Below are 13,283 nucleotides of genomic sequence, written 5' to 3' on the forward strand. Positions count from 1 at the left end.
CATAATCACAACTAAGACTGTGATTAGTTTGATTTAAATAAATAAATACGTAAATTAATTAATACATATATAATGCATTTTACAATGATCTGGGATATTTGTTCCTAAACAACAGTCATTTTTAACACCTCTTGTATAAGATTTCACTGAGGGTAGTCAAAACTAATGACTAGTTTGAGAGCATGCAAATGTTATGGTGCAGTAGGAATGCCACCCACATTGAGAATCAGAGTTCCAGAAGGTTCTGGCTTGTTTGATCTGAGGGTTGCTGTTTGGTTGCCACCCTGAAGACCTCCTTACTGCTAAAACTACTACAAGCATGCATAAACTAGGATGTCTGTTAATTAGGGCAATATAAGAAGCGAGACTTTCTTCCGTACTTTCTACACACAACCCAATCGCATGCTGTTTACACTGCTCTGATCATTACATGCCTGTGTCTGACCACAGAATAAAACAAAACAGAGACACACTGAGAGGTCATTATGGCTGTAACCAGATGTAAATGGGCTATATCCCCTTGTCGCTATAAATAGACTGTGGGAGTCAGCCCTGTAAATGTACCCTGACTTGAAACCCCTCACTGGTGAAGCAGCAGAACTGAGTGGGCTTCCTCCAGGGAAGTCATTATCTCTGTTTATTGACAGCATCAACACAACAAACAGAAGATCAGGCTTAGCTGTCTGACCGGGCACATTCACATTGAGTCATTCCCAATTAAAACAATTTGTGTCAGGGAGGACTGTGTCAATGAGTAATATGTCAATGCCTTAGATGTGTAGCTTCAACAAAAACTTCAACACAGTCACTGTGTGATGCCTTGTGCCAGACAGAATCAACCTTGCCGTTGTATATGTCAGTGGTGAAGAAATGTATTTACAGAGTAGTTTCCATACACAGTGACTGTGTCTTGATCTACCCTGCCGTGACTAATTCAAAAATAAAAGACAAATACATACAATTTCCAACATGCTGGAGTCTGGTGCTTTATAGTCCTATGGAGATATGATGTTTTAGTAGGATTTAAACCTTTTATAATAAAACCTGCATAGTCATAGACACAAATTACAAAGTTATTATGCATAGTTAATATACTTAACATGTACATCTTTCAGCACAATATATGTAAGTACTCAATATCATAAAAGGGTTAGATTAGGTTTAGAGTTAGGTTTAGGGTTAGGGTTAGGGTGGGGGTAGGATTATGTTATGCAAAAACATGTACACATGTTAGGGTTAGGGTATATTGTGCATAATAACATTGTGGTTATGAGTAAGTACATATGTATTTATTAAGTAACTACCATGTAAATACACAGTAATTAGAGACAATGTAATTTTTTCCTGTGATTGCTAGTCTGCAATTGCAGCTACAGCATTTGTGGAAGACAGTTCCTATCAAAATGTTCACTGTATGACATTCATGGGTCAAGGCTTTGAGAGAAGGAGGAAGCCTATGTGCCTGCAGCTGAAACTACTTTATGGAATATAAACAAAGACGTAGACTGCACAGATGGCTACACAGTGAACTGACAAGAGCAGTATAGCTCAGTGTTATCAGAATATACGGAAAAGCAATGCTTGAAAGTGCACAGCACATACAGGTTTTTGTTCATCATGCCGTTAATTGTTGAACAAGTCAATTTTGTTTGTTGCTGTGTATTGGTAGCATGCAACATGTTCATTGTTTTTGGGATCAAAAAGATGTGCTCTCAGGCTGATGCTGTTTATTTTGTTAAAACATTTCTATGAAAACAGCACTCGCTGAGCGGCATTTCTAGGGGCACAAATCGGTTTGAAAATTGGTTTAAACTGTTTTGAAAGTTTAGCACAAGAGAGCCTGCTGGTGCTAAATTATCAACCCACCCATCAGTAATTAGAGACACAATGTAAACATGTCTACTGGTTCCAGAATGTAATGTTGCTGGTGCTGTATGAGGTACCCTGGGCTTACAATCTAGCGCCATAGCGCCAAATTTGCACCCCTGGTTTCATTATACTGTGCTTCGGCCTTTCAGCTAAACCACTCAATTTATTAACAGAATAGTACTTAATAGATATTATCAAGAACATGTTTCAGAGAGGTAGTGCATGGAAAGGATATAAAGCTCAGCTGTTTTCAGTTCTACAGCAGCAAACAGATACCCCATGGTTTTTTTTTCAGCTGTTTGTACAGCTTATAATCTTATGTGTTTACTGCAAAACAGACACTGACATAATTTTAGCTTTTGAAGTTTGTGGCCTCCGGTGAATGGTTTTAACATGGAATGTGAATAAGCTAAACAGTCAGATTGTGAACCATGACTCATTTTCCATCAATGCTGAGATGAGAAGCTGGTTCTTCCCACTGTCTTGCCTCACAGTTCATGCAGTTACTGCTTTGCATTCTTAAAATACACCATTTTACTTGAAATACCTTTGAACCAAGAACCTCACATGTGCAAACTCAGGAAATCAACAAAGTAGTGTTTTAATTTTCAGTAGGCAATAACCATGCACCATATGGTTAAGGCACAATTACTGGTTCAATGAAAGTACAACAAACCATTGAATTGTGGTGCTGCTGCTGCTTTGTATATTGTATAAAAAGGTGCAGATAACTGAAGGAAGGCTGTTAAGTTTGTCTAATTTTGTAGGTCTTGTTCTGCTCCACTGATTAAGAACAAAGACATAAGGTTAACAATAATGGAACAGTGGAGGGAGATAGTCAAACCACAATTAGAACTAGGCTTTCTTAATTGTTCCTAAAGTATTTGTTGGTTTCCGGGAAGCATATTAAAGCTACAGTGAATGCACTGCATGTTCCTACTTTTTAAAGAAAGCTGAACCCCCCCAACCCTGGGAACCTGACAAATGTGTGGTTTGGAATCAACATGTGATACTCTGAAATTGAACAGAACATGTATTGAGCTTTGTCTTCAGCATTTGGTGTTTTTAAGGACACCAGAATTATGCTTACTGCCGTTGCCACGACTTGGTTCCACGATTAATGCTCTCAGTTTATCTTTGTTCTGGTGCCATGTGTACAGAAGAGACCAATAATCTTTACACTAAGCTTTTTTTTTCCTTTGCAGTTCAACTGCTTTATTGTGCTGTAGCTTTGCATTAGTGTCTAATTATAGAGCGGCAGGGCTGATTTTCATTCCGGAGGTACAATACAAAGGTTTCCTTATTGTGTAATCTGTACAGTGCTTACAGCTGTTTATTTATTTCTGTCTCCTTAACTTATATGTAAGCAAATAAAGTAATGCCTGACATATCATATTGTGCGATTGCTGGATTAGTGCAGCTCCAACCCAAAGTTAAAGCATATCTGTCTCATAGATTCCGCCAAGCTTTTTTTCAAAAATATTTTATAACTACAGTTTGTGTTCCATTAAAGTGTCAATTGTTCAAGTACGTTCATATTATATCAAGTATATATATATATATATATATATATATATATATATATATATATATATATATATATATTGTGAGATAGCAGGGAGGGGGTGAAAATCCTTCCCTGCTAAAACAAGTGAGAATGCACATTTGGGTGTTATTGGGCTAATTGTTTAATTGTTTTATTGTTTAGTAATCCCCTGCACCTGGTGGTAATTGTAAGTTAGAGCCAGGTGCAGGGTATTTAAGAGAGACAGTCAGTTTGTTCGGGGCTGCTGAGAGAAAGGAACAGAAAGTGTGCTCTGGTTCCGAGCAGTCGTAGTAAGGTACTGTGTTCAACTGTGTGGTTTTTGTGTTTGGGTACCGGTAAATAGCTTAGCTGTCCGGGATAGTAGTTAGGAAATCCTGACTGTATAGTTAGTGCTTCCAAGAAGGAGCTAGGTGTTTGTTTATTTTGTTTAATTTTTGATTTTATGTTTTTTATAAATGTGCGTCAGCGCTGAAAAAAATCAATTTCACGGACCCAGATAAGAATTTCCCCGTTGTTTGGCACAAAACCGTGACACTCCTAGAAAGTGATATATATATATATACAAGGCAGAGTCGAGTGCCTGCAACCAACCCAGAAGTGACAATATCCATCACAACCCATGCCCTCTCATGCCTTATTGCTTTTATAAAACTGATTTATAAAATCTATTTAGTTTTTAAAGATGTCTTAACATTTTGAGGTATAACCTTCCACAACAGAAAATAGTCCCTATGAGCTAAAAATAATATTCAGTAAAACTCTTTTCTGTTTTTGTTTTAGTAAATGCAATTACATTTTTTTTTCTAACTAACTATAAACCCTTGCTTAGATTTGTTTCAGTTCATTTTTCTGACTTTAAATAACTAACAAAAAAAATCCTTTTATGTTGTATATCTGTGAAGTGCCTGTCTTCCTGTATATTATAGGTAACATTGTTGCTAAGTAACTCACTCCCATTGGCTCTAGCATATACCAAACAGTGTAAGAGTTTAAGGTGCCTTGTTGGGATGAAGATTATTAATTATTAACTAATAAATTCAAATCTAGTGGTATTTTTTTTTTTCAGAAAGCCAGTAATTTAAGCATTTAACAGTGTTTTGTGGAGAGTATGACAACACAGATAGGATTTTCAAACACCAGTGTTATTGTATCGAACTCATGGTGTAGTAACAAGAGCTTTAGTAGCAAGTGATTTTCAAACGAAATGTGTTAATTAAATCAATCCGTTAATGTTTTGAAATTGAGTCAATGAGGTCATTAATGCATTTCTTATTAAAAAGATTAATTGTCACAGGTCACGTACATCACTTCCTGTCTCAACGACTAGATAAGGGAACTCGTTAATCGTGTTAACGAGATAAGAAAAATGAATGGAAGCATAATTCGCTGTTATGGAAACTATTAGAGTACATGGAGGCGGCTCTCCAACCAGCGAGCAGCAGCCAAATGGAAATTAAAAATAATGGGAATATCTATGTTGTGTATAATTTGTAAACTTCATTTAAAAGTGTGCATTTTGTCATGCAGAATGTACATTTATTTAGAACACTTCACATATAAAATGATTATCTGGCGTGTGGGTAAAAATCGGACGGCATGGATTTAAACTAAAATAAATAAATAACAGTTAAACCCCACTAGTCACTTACTCCGTTTTGGGGGAAAAGAAAACATGAAATACGTTTAGGCAAATTCCATGTCAATGATCTCAATCACATTCCTAGTGGATCTGTATGTCCTTGTACGCCTCTTATTTGTTCTTATGTGGATAAGACACAGGTGTGAAAAGCCAAGGATGCATTTCAAATCCAAGGAAACTTTATTGTAATATTTAATATGCTTTTTTTATGCCATGATTTCAGTTGTATAATTCAAATAAAATCTACAGTGGAGGTCAGCTGTAATATAATGTGTGTGTGCAGAATTTAAATAGGCTACCATTACATTGATAATTTCTTGGTAGTAACATTACACTTCATGAAAATAAAGGTATATAATTTTAACAATACAACAAAAGTTCTGTAAGGTTACAAAATGGTTAAAACAAGTGAATAAATCTCATTCATAACCACAAGTATAGAAAAGGCTATATTTTCCTAACTAGAAATATTGAATTATCTAGGTAGTCTGTAAGAAATTAACTCTGGTCCTGTACGCTCTCTCTCTCTGTATCGTCAGCCGCAGTCTGTTACATTTTTCTTTCAAGGTGAGTTATATACTGTTTCGTTAATTAAAATCTCCTTTTCCAAGTGCAAGTTAACTCCTGATAAATTATAACAATTAACACGGATTTGCTTTTGCACTGCTCGTTAAGATATTAACATTATTTCGTAAATCGTTATTTAATTATTTAATAGCGAAATAGGCATAACGACCGCTTGAAAATGCCAAAATCCAAATACACACCAATTTCTTGATTAACGCTGGAGTTATCATTTACAAACTTGTGAAAATCCTGCCCAAAGTGTAATAATGTAAATACTGTCAAAAAATGTAAAAATATCCACAGTTAAAAATGAATGAAGAGTCAGTTTCCAAAAAACAACAGCTAATACCAACTAAAAAGAGAGAAATAAAACTGAATATCTGACAACTGGATCGGATCGAAATATATAATATGTTAAAATATCAAACTGATTTGTAATGCAAATTAATATAAAGTGGAAGCTATGAAAAGACATCTTGATGTCTTCAATATCTTCCATGACAGCAGATATTTTGACAGGTGTTTTCTTTGCTTTTGCGTGGTGCAGTGATACGTGGTTAAGCACAGGTGCAGTGATTTGACTTTGTTCCCAGGTTTATTGTACAGGTAGAGAGGTGCACATGTGCAGGTCTGCTTCTACAAGCCCCTACCCAGGTTAACAGATTGCATGGTATTTGTGTCTGTAGTTGTGAAATCAAATTCCAAATGTAGTACCTGTTTATTTGCAAGTTACAGCTTTGGAAATAATGAGTAAGTTACAGTTTGTTTTGGTATTAAACAGGAAAATAACCCTTTGAGATCTGTATCTCAGTGACAATGAATCAAGGACATTCTACCACACAGAGAGAAATGGCTATCCAGCCAGTGTTCTCTTTTAAACTTGAATGACTCTCTGCAAGCTTTACAATCCAACGGCATCTATGCTAACCTGGCCACCACTGGGTCGGACTGTCATTCATTGCTGCTGAAATAGAGATTAGCACAAATGGATGTTTGGTTAACACTTAATTGTAGCTGACGTTCATCGTTGCTAATGAGAAGTGGCATCTTCTGTCACACAGGAAATACGGAGTTGGAAATGCCAGCCACTGCTCAGACTCTGGGTCTCAAGTTCTCCTGCAAATTCAGTGAAGTGATTAGTGTGGACTGTCAGCTAACACTCGCTGTCAGTCAACATTATGTCTCTGGTCAAAAGGTGACATTTTATGTTCTAATGTTTCATTGCAAAATTAAGCCTTATTGGCAACAATGTGACATTTTGATGAGACCGGGTAAGATGCAAGGTCTTCAAACATTCTTTAATTATAATAATTATGAAAAGTCTCTCGTGTCATAAATATTGAACAATAAATTATAAGGCTGATCCACAGATTACAGTACAAGATTTTAAAGGACAGCCCTGGAATTTTACTGGGCTATAGAATCTGTGAACTCTAATGGGTCAAATAATTTCAACCTTTATAATTAAGCATACGTCAGTTGCCTTAATTTGTTGTCAACGAAGCGCTGATTAAGTTTCCAAGCTAATTAATTGTGTGGAAGCATTCATGAATTTGGAAATATCCAGTTGACAGTGACTTCCAAATTATTTTCAGTCCCATTAAATTAGGTAAAACTCCAGCAGGTTTCTCACCACCAGAGACAAACCTTACCATAGTGAATATTGAATACTTTCAAGCTCCCCAAGGATGGAGATGTGAACAGCTTCATATTCAACACATAATTTTATGTTGTCTATGTTTCTATTACAATTACGCTGCAGGTCCTATGGCTGACTCTCTCCCCGAATGCTACCCGAAAACAACGTCAACAGCTTGACTTTTTGATCTTTACATGTCAAGTTTATCAGTTGTCACCTCTTAATTACTGACCTAGAAGAACATGCTCAAATTTATACAAATGGCAATAAACAGACTTATTTTTCCCCTTGTGGTTTTGCTGTTGAGCTCAGAGAATCGCTGAATACATTAGCAGTATGCTGGCAGGTTTCTTATTATGCAGGTGTGATGTTGTTGGTGGTGTTGCCTGCCTTGGTATCACCTTTCTTTACATTCTCAGATCCTTATCCTCATTTGTGTGCTGTCAGGAAACAGCACCTGTCGGAAATAACTAATTTTAATATATGCAGAATTTAAAGAACACTTTGCATGCATTGAATATATGCTATATATGTATCTGCACCACTGAGGAGAGACCTATAACTCAATTGAAGATGAGCCTCAAGTTTGTTATACAAGGTTGTACCCTTTAGAATGGGAGTGAATGTATAGTATACTGCCCTCAAAGAAGTACAGCGGTTCAGGGTGTCCCAATCCTGAGTATAGTGTGTGTGGGGGAGGCACTCATATGGTCCACTCTACATAGCAGTTTGGCTGTAGTTAGTTTCCATCTGGGAGCTGAGCTAACCCGGCTGTTCGGCACTGAGTTCAGCACTGAAACACTTTGCCATGTTGTTAATCACTGGGGGAGGTTCCCCTACTAGACTAAGTCCATTCCTTATATTCTGTCTTTGGGGTAATGGTAACCCTTAACATGAATTTTCTCTAAGTGCTGTTTACATACAAACTAATTATATAGTAAATACATGTGTACTTACAGAGTTACAATGTACTTAACCTGTAAATATTTTTGCACAATACATGTAAGTACACACTTGTATCAGAATAGGATTAGGTTTAGAGTTAAGGTGATGGTGCCTGGGTTCTGTTTTGATTTAGGATTAGGGGGTGAAGGTTAGGTTTAGAGTTAAGGTGATGGTGCCTGGGTTCTGTTTTGATTTAGGATTAGGGGTTGAAGGTTAGGTTTATAGTTAAGGTGAGGGTGTCCGGGTTCTGTTTTGATTTAGGATTAGGGGTTGAAGGTTAGGTTTAGAGTTAAGGTGATGGTGTCTGGGTTCTGTTTTGATTTAGGATTATGGGGTGAAGGTTAGGTTTAGAGTTAAGGTGAAGGTGTCCGGGTTATGTTTTGATTTAGGATTAGGGGGTGAAGGTTAGGTTTAGAGTTAAGGTGAGGGTTTTCGGGTTATGTTTTGATTTAGGATTAGGGGGTGAAGGTTAGGTTTAGAGTTAAGGTGAGGGTGCCTGGGTTCTGTTTTGATTTAGGATTAGGGGGTGAAGGTTAGGTTTAGAGTTAAGGTGAGGGTGTCCGGGTTCTGTTTTGATTTAGGATTAGGGGGTGAAGGTTAGGTTTAGAGTTAAGGTGAGGGGGTTAGGGTTCTGTTTTGATTTAGGATTGGGGGTGAAGGTTTGGTTTAGAGTTAAGGTGAGAGGGTTAAGTTTCTGTTTTGATTTAAGATTAAGGTGTTGAAGGTTAGGTTTAGCGTTAAGATGTCAGTGTCCAGGTTCTGTTTTGATTTAGGATTAGGGGTTGAAGGTTAGGTTTAGAGTTAAGGTGAGGGTGTCCGGGTTCTGTTTTGATTTAGGATTAGGGGATGAAGGTTAGGTTTAGAGTTAAGGTGATGGTGCCTGGGTTCTGTTTTGATTTAGGATTAGGGGGTGAAGGTTAGGTTTAGAGTTAAGGTGAGGGTGTCCGGGTTCTGTTTTGATTTAGGATTAGGGGGTGAAGGTTAGGTTTAGAGTTAAGGTGAGGGTGCCTGGGTTCTGTTTTGATTTAGGATTGGGGGTGAAGGTTTGGTTTAGAGTTAAGGTGAGAGGGTTAAGTTTCTGTTTTGATTTAAGATTAAGGTGTTGAAGGTTAGGTTTAGCGTTAAGATGTGGGTTTTCGGGTTATGTTTTGATTTAGGATTAGGGGGTGAAGGTTAGGTTTAGAGTTAGGTTTAGAGTGTTAGGGTTTGGGGTGGGGGTGGGGGGGTAGGATTAGGGTTATATCATGCTCAATAATGTACACCTTAATTACACTGTAACTATGCACAATGACATTGTACATGTATTTACTAAGTAACTACTATGTAAGTACACAGTAATTGGAGACACACTGTAAAGTGTTACTGGGGTCTCTTTGTAAGCACTGTCACAGGCAGTAGAACTTTTCTGGGGTTCTTTATGTCAACAGGCTCTAGCTATGGCAGGTCGGCCCTGCATCACAGGCAGTAGAAACATTATGCGGTTCTGCATGTCAACAGGCACTAGCTATGGCAGGTCAGCCCTGCATCACAGGCAGTAGAAACATTCTGCGGTTCTGTATGTCAATAGGCACTAGCTAACCCTGTGATAAGGTTTAGGCTTTCTTCCCAGACTGTGAATTAAAAAAACAGAAAGGCATTGCATTTGTTCTTTATGGTCAATTTACTTTTCTTATGACAACCGGTTTAAGATTAATTAGAAGCATACTTGAATCAACATTCCAACTTCAGTGTGACAGTTTTTAATATCAAAGCTAAGTTTCTGATCAATAAAATCCAAAACAGAATTGACAAACATGAGATAGAATTACATCTTGTATAAATTTGAGTTTATATTCAATACTGTCAAAAGCCAGGAAAACCTTATGTGACCCAGAAGTGATGTTCATAACAGAGTTTTGGCATTTTTATACAAGTATTTAGTGTGGATTGAAGGAACAATACTGTGGCAATGTGTACTCTGTTTTGAGCCAACATGAATATTCCCTGATATCTCAGACGGGACCATGTATAAAGACATTGTTTAAACAATTTTGACAAGATGAACTGGTACCTTGCACTAAATGTGCAGCAAGTTTCTATACACATGTAATATGTAAATATATAAGTGTGTTAAGTGTCATTGGGACAGACTATGCATGCTAATGAATACTGTCCAGGTTCTTCTTACACCTCAGTACACTAGGCCAATGCTGTCATGTGAACGGATCAGATTATTATAATGGAATGAAAATGAATAATGTAACCTCTATAAAAGAGACACTCAGATGATCTGTGGATCTCAGTACTGGCAATCTTTAATTCTAGACTGGGGCACTAATAATGCTATGTGTCAATGAATGATATGATGAACCTGCTAATTTGCCCCATACACATCCAGGGCAACATGGATATATTTGTTACGCCCATGATCTCAGGGGAACAAGCTAATTAAAACAATGTACTGTAGCATAAAAACTCAGCTGTGTAACATTACAGCAAGTGGAGTGTATGCAAGAGTGAAAATCATTCCAGTGCAAGGAAAACAAACACCACACAATAGTTTCCAGATCGTTTTAGAAATCACATGTTAGACCAACAAGAAATATTTACCCACTACAGTGGCTTTAATGGGGGTCATTTTCATGTAGCTCCTAATGTGCCTCATAGGAGAACTTTTAACAAAAATGGTGCAACAGTGTGCTACCTAGAAGAAAATCAGTGTTGGGGTAAAAAAAAAAAAACCATGTGGGGTCTCGTTCTCTCTCATCGGTTACTTCAACTCTTGTGAGATGATGAAGCCCACCTGGTTTATTGGAGGCAGATTTAAACAGAAATGACAACCTTTTTTATATAAATATTTAAAAGACACATTTAAAATCATTTTTCTGTAATCAATAATGCATGTAAGCGGTCAAGATTTGACAGCACTCTTTCTAAAACACAACATCACACACAAACAGTTGACAAACTGCCCAATGCTACACTTATATATATATATATATATATATATATATATATATATATATATATATATATATATATATATATATATATATATATATATATATATATAAATATATATATATATATGTCAGACCAAAAAAACGTCAGCAAAGATACTATTGCTAGTTGCCAAATAAACCCTTTAGCCTTTGCATCTTCTCCTCCCCTCAAGCATGAGAACAGCGAGCATCCTTAAATTATTCACACCTTGTTTTACTGTTTTCAGTAAATAGAAATAGAAGCAAGAAACACAAACAGAATTTATCAAAATAAAAAATGAATCATGTTTAAATATTTCAAAGCGGGTGATGTTTGGAGACACTTCTCTTTCTTCATGGTTCATAAGATCATGTGCTGTAAGACAAGGACTAAAAACATGGTAGGAACAAAGGACTGGACAATAGGACAAAAGCCCCCTTCAAGATCTGTTTGAACAGGGTCTAAAGTTAAACACCTGATGACACGATCATTGCTTAACGTTAGACATGGCCATATATAACAAGACAAGTTACACTCATACGCATTAGAGTTAAGCATGATTAATGCCCGATCCACATTACCAAAATAATGCCTGCTACACACGGTTGCCATGTATTTTATTCACAGTTGTGCATTATGTATATGTAGTTTCTGTTAATAGGGTATCAAACAGATTTCAACAAAATATCCCCTGATACACCCTTTTAGCCAGATGTTTCTAAATCTTAAAAATAGCCAAAGTTTGGCTGTGCTCTGGGAAAGCTGACCTAGATTTAATTAGTTTGATTATATTTTGGTTAGCTGCGTCTAATTATTAAGTGTAGATGCATGCAAAGATAAATGTGCTCTATGAATAGCAGATACAAAATAACCACAGGTTTTAAGCACGGCTAAAATAAATAAATAAATAAATAATAACTGCATATTTTTCATGATAACAAGCTGTGTGAATCTTTAATATGGAGCTATTGTTTTGGCTGTACAAAATGAAGAAAAGTAGGATGAGATAATACAGCATGTTTTGTTCTATAAATCCAGGTTATTTGATTGGATAGCAGCATAAAGGCATATTTGTATATGTAATGGGCTTGGCTAGAATAAGTCACCCCTGCAATGAATCCCTTTAGCAATGAACTCACCTATTTCTGAAATCTTCAGTGTGCTGGTACAGCTCACTGTCTCATTTAAAACCGCTGTAACTAATGCATAGTCATATTGAAATGCAATAGATAGAGAATAATTTGTAGGTTTTGCATAGGGCTTTAGTTCTATACCTGCAATTATGTCAAACACATAAGTTTAAGGGGTTAAAAAAGAAAAAATAGAGCAATTCTTTGTCACAGAAAATGAAGGCTTAGGGAATATAACAGTGTCCCTTTCAGACACCCCCTGATGTGAAAACCGTTGATGTGCATGTATTGAATCTTTTAACTGTGCTTGGCAATCAACCACACCTGTAAAGGAATCACTACCAGAATAGAAATGTTCAGTAGTTGTAAATGTCAGAGTAAATGAACAGAGGAATACACAGCATTACCTTATGAGCAGAGTGTAACTAAGACATGGTGGAAAAGCATTTCTGACTTGCAGTCTCAGGAGGAGAGAGAGGGGGGCTCTGTGTAACTCCATTCTTCAATTAAAAGGGGAGGAATGCAATAACATTTAATCCTGGGAATAGATTTAATTTAAAGTGGATATATTGCATCTAATTGCGCATTCATTGGAGAATACAGACAGCATTTACAAGAAACACAAACCAATATAACAGATTTCTAAACCGTTTAATCATAGCTGACTGAAGTAATATTCACTGCCGTCAGTCTTCACGTGCTTTACTGGTAACACTTTACATGAGTGTCTCTAATGAATGTGCATTTACATAGTAGGTCATTAGTTACATGTGTACTAACACATAATTACTAGGGGTGGGCAACTATATGGAAATTGTACATTGATAACCTGCATGTATTTCAATATCAATATCAATAATATCGAAGTCTTCCAAAACACAGACAAATATGAAACATATATACATATAGCCGTTAACAGATATTTACATGTGAAAAGAAATAACTTACTTTAACTTAGTGGTGCTTTGCTTCACAGTATCCATGGAG

The sequence above is a fragment of the Polyodon spathula genome, chromosome 15 (genome assembly GCF_017654505.1).
Source record: "Polyodon spathula isolate WHYD16114869_AA chromosome 15, ASM1765450v1, whole genome shotgun sequence".
Taxonomy (NCBI): domain Eukaryota; kingdom Metazoa; phylum Chordata; class Actinopteri; order Acipenseriformes; family Polyodontidae; genus Polyodon; species Polyodon spathula.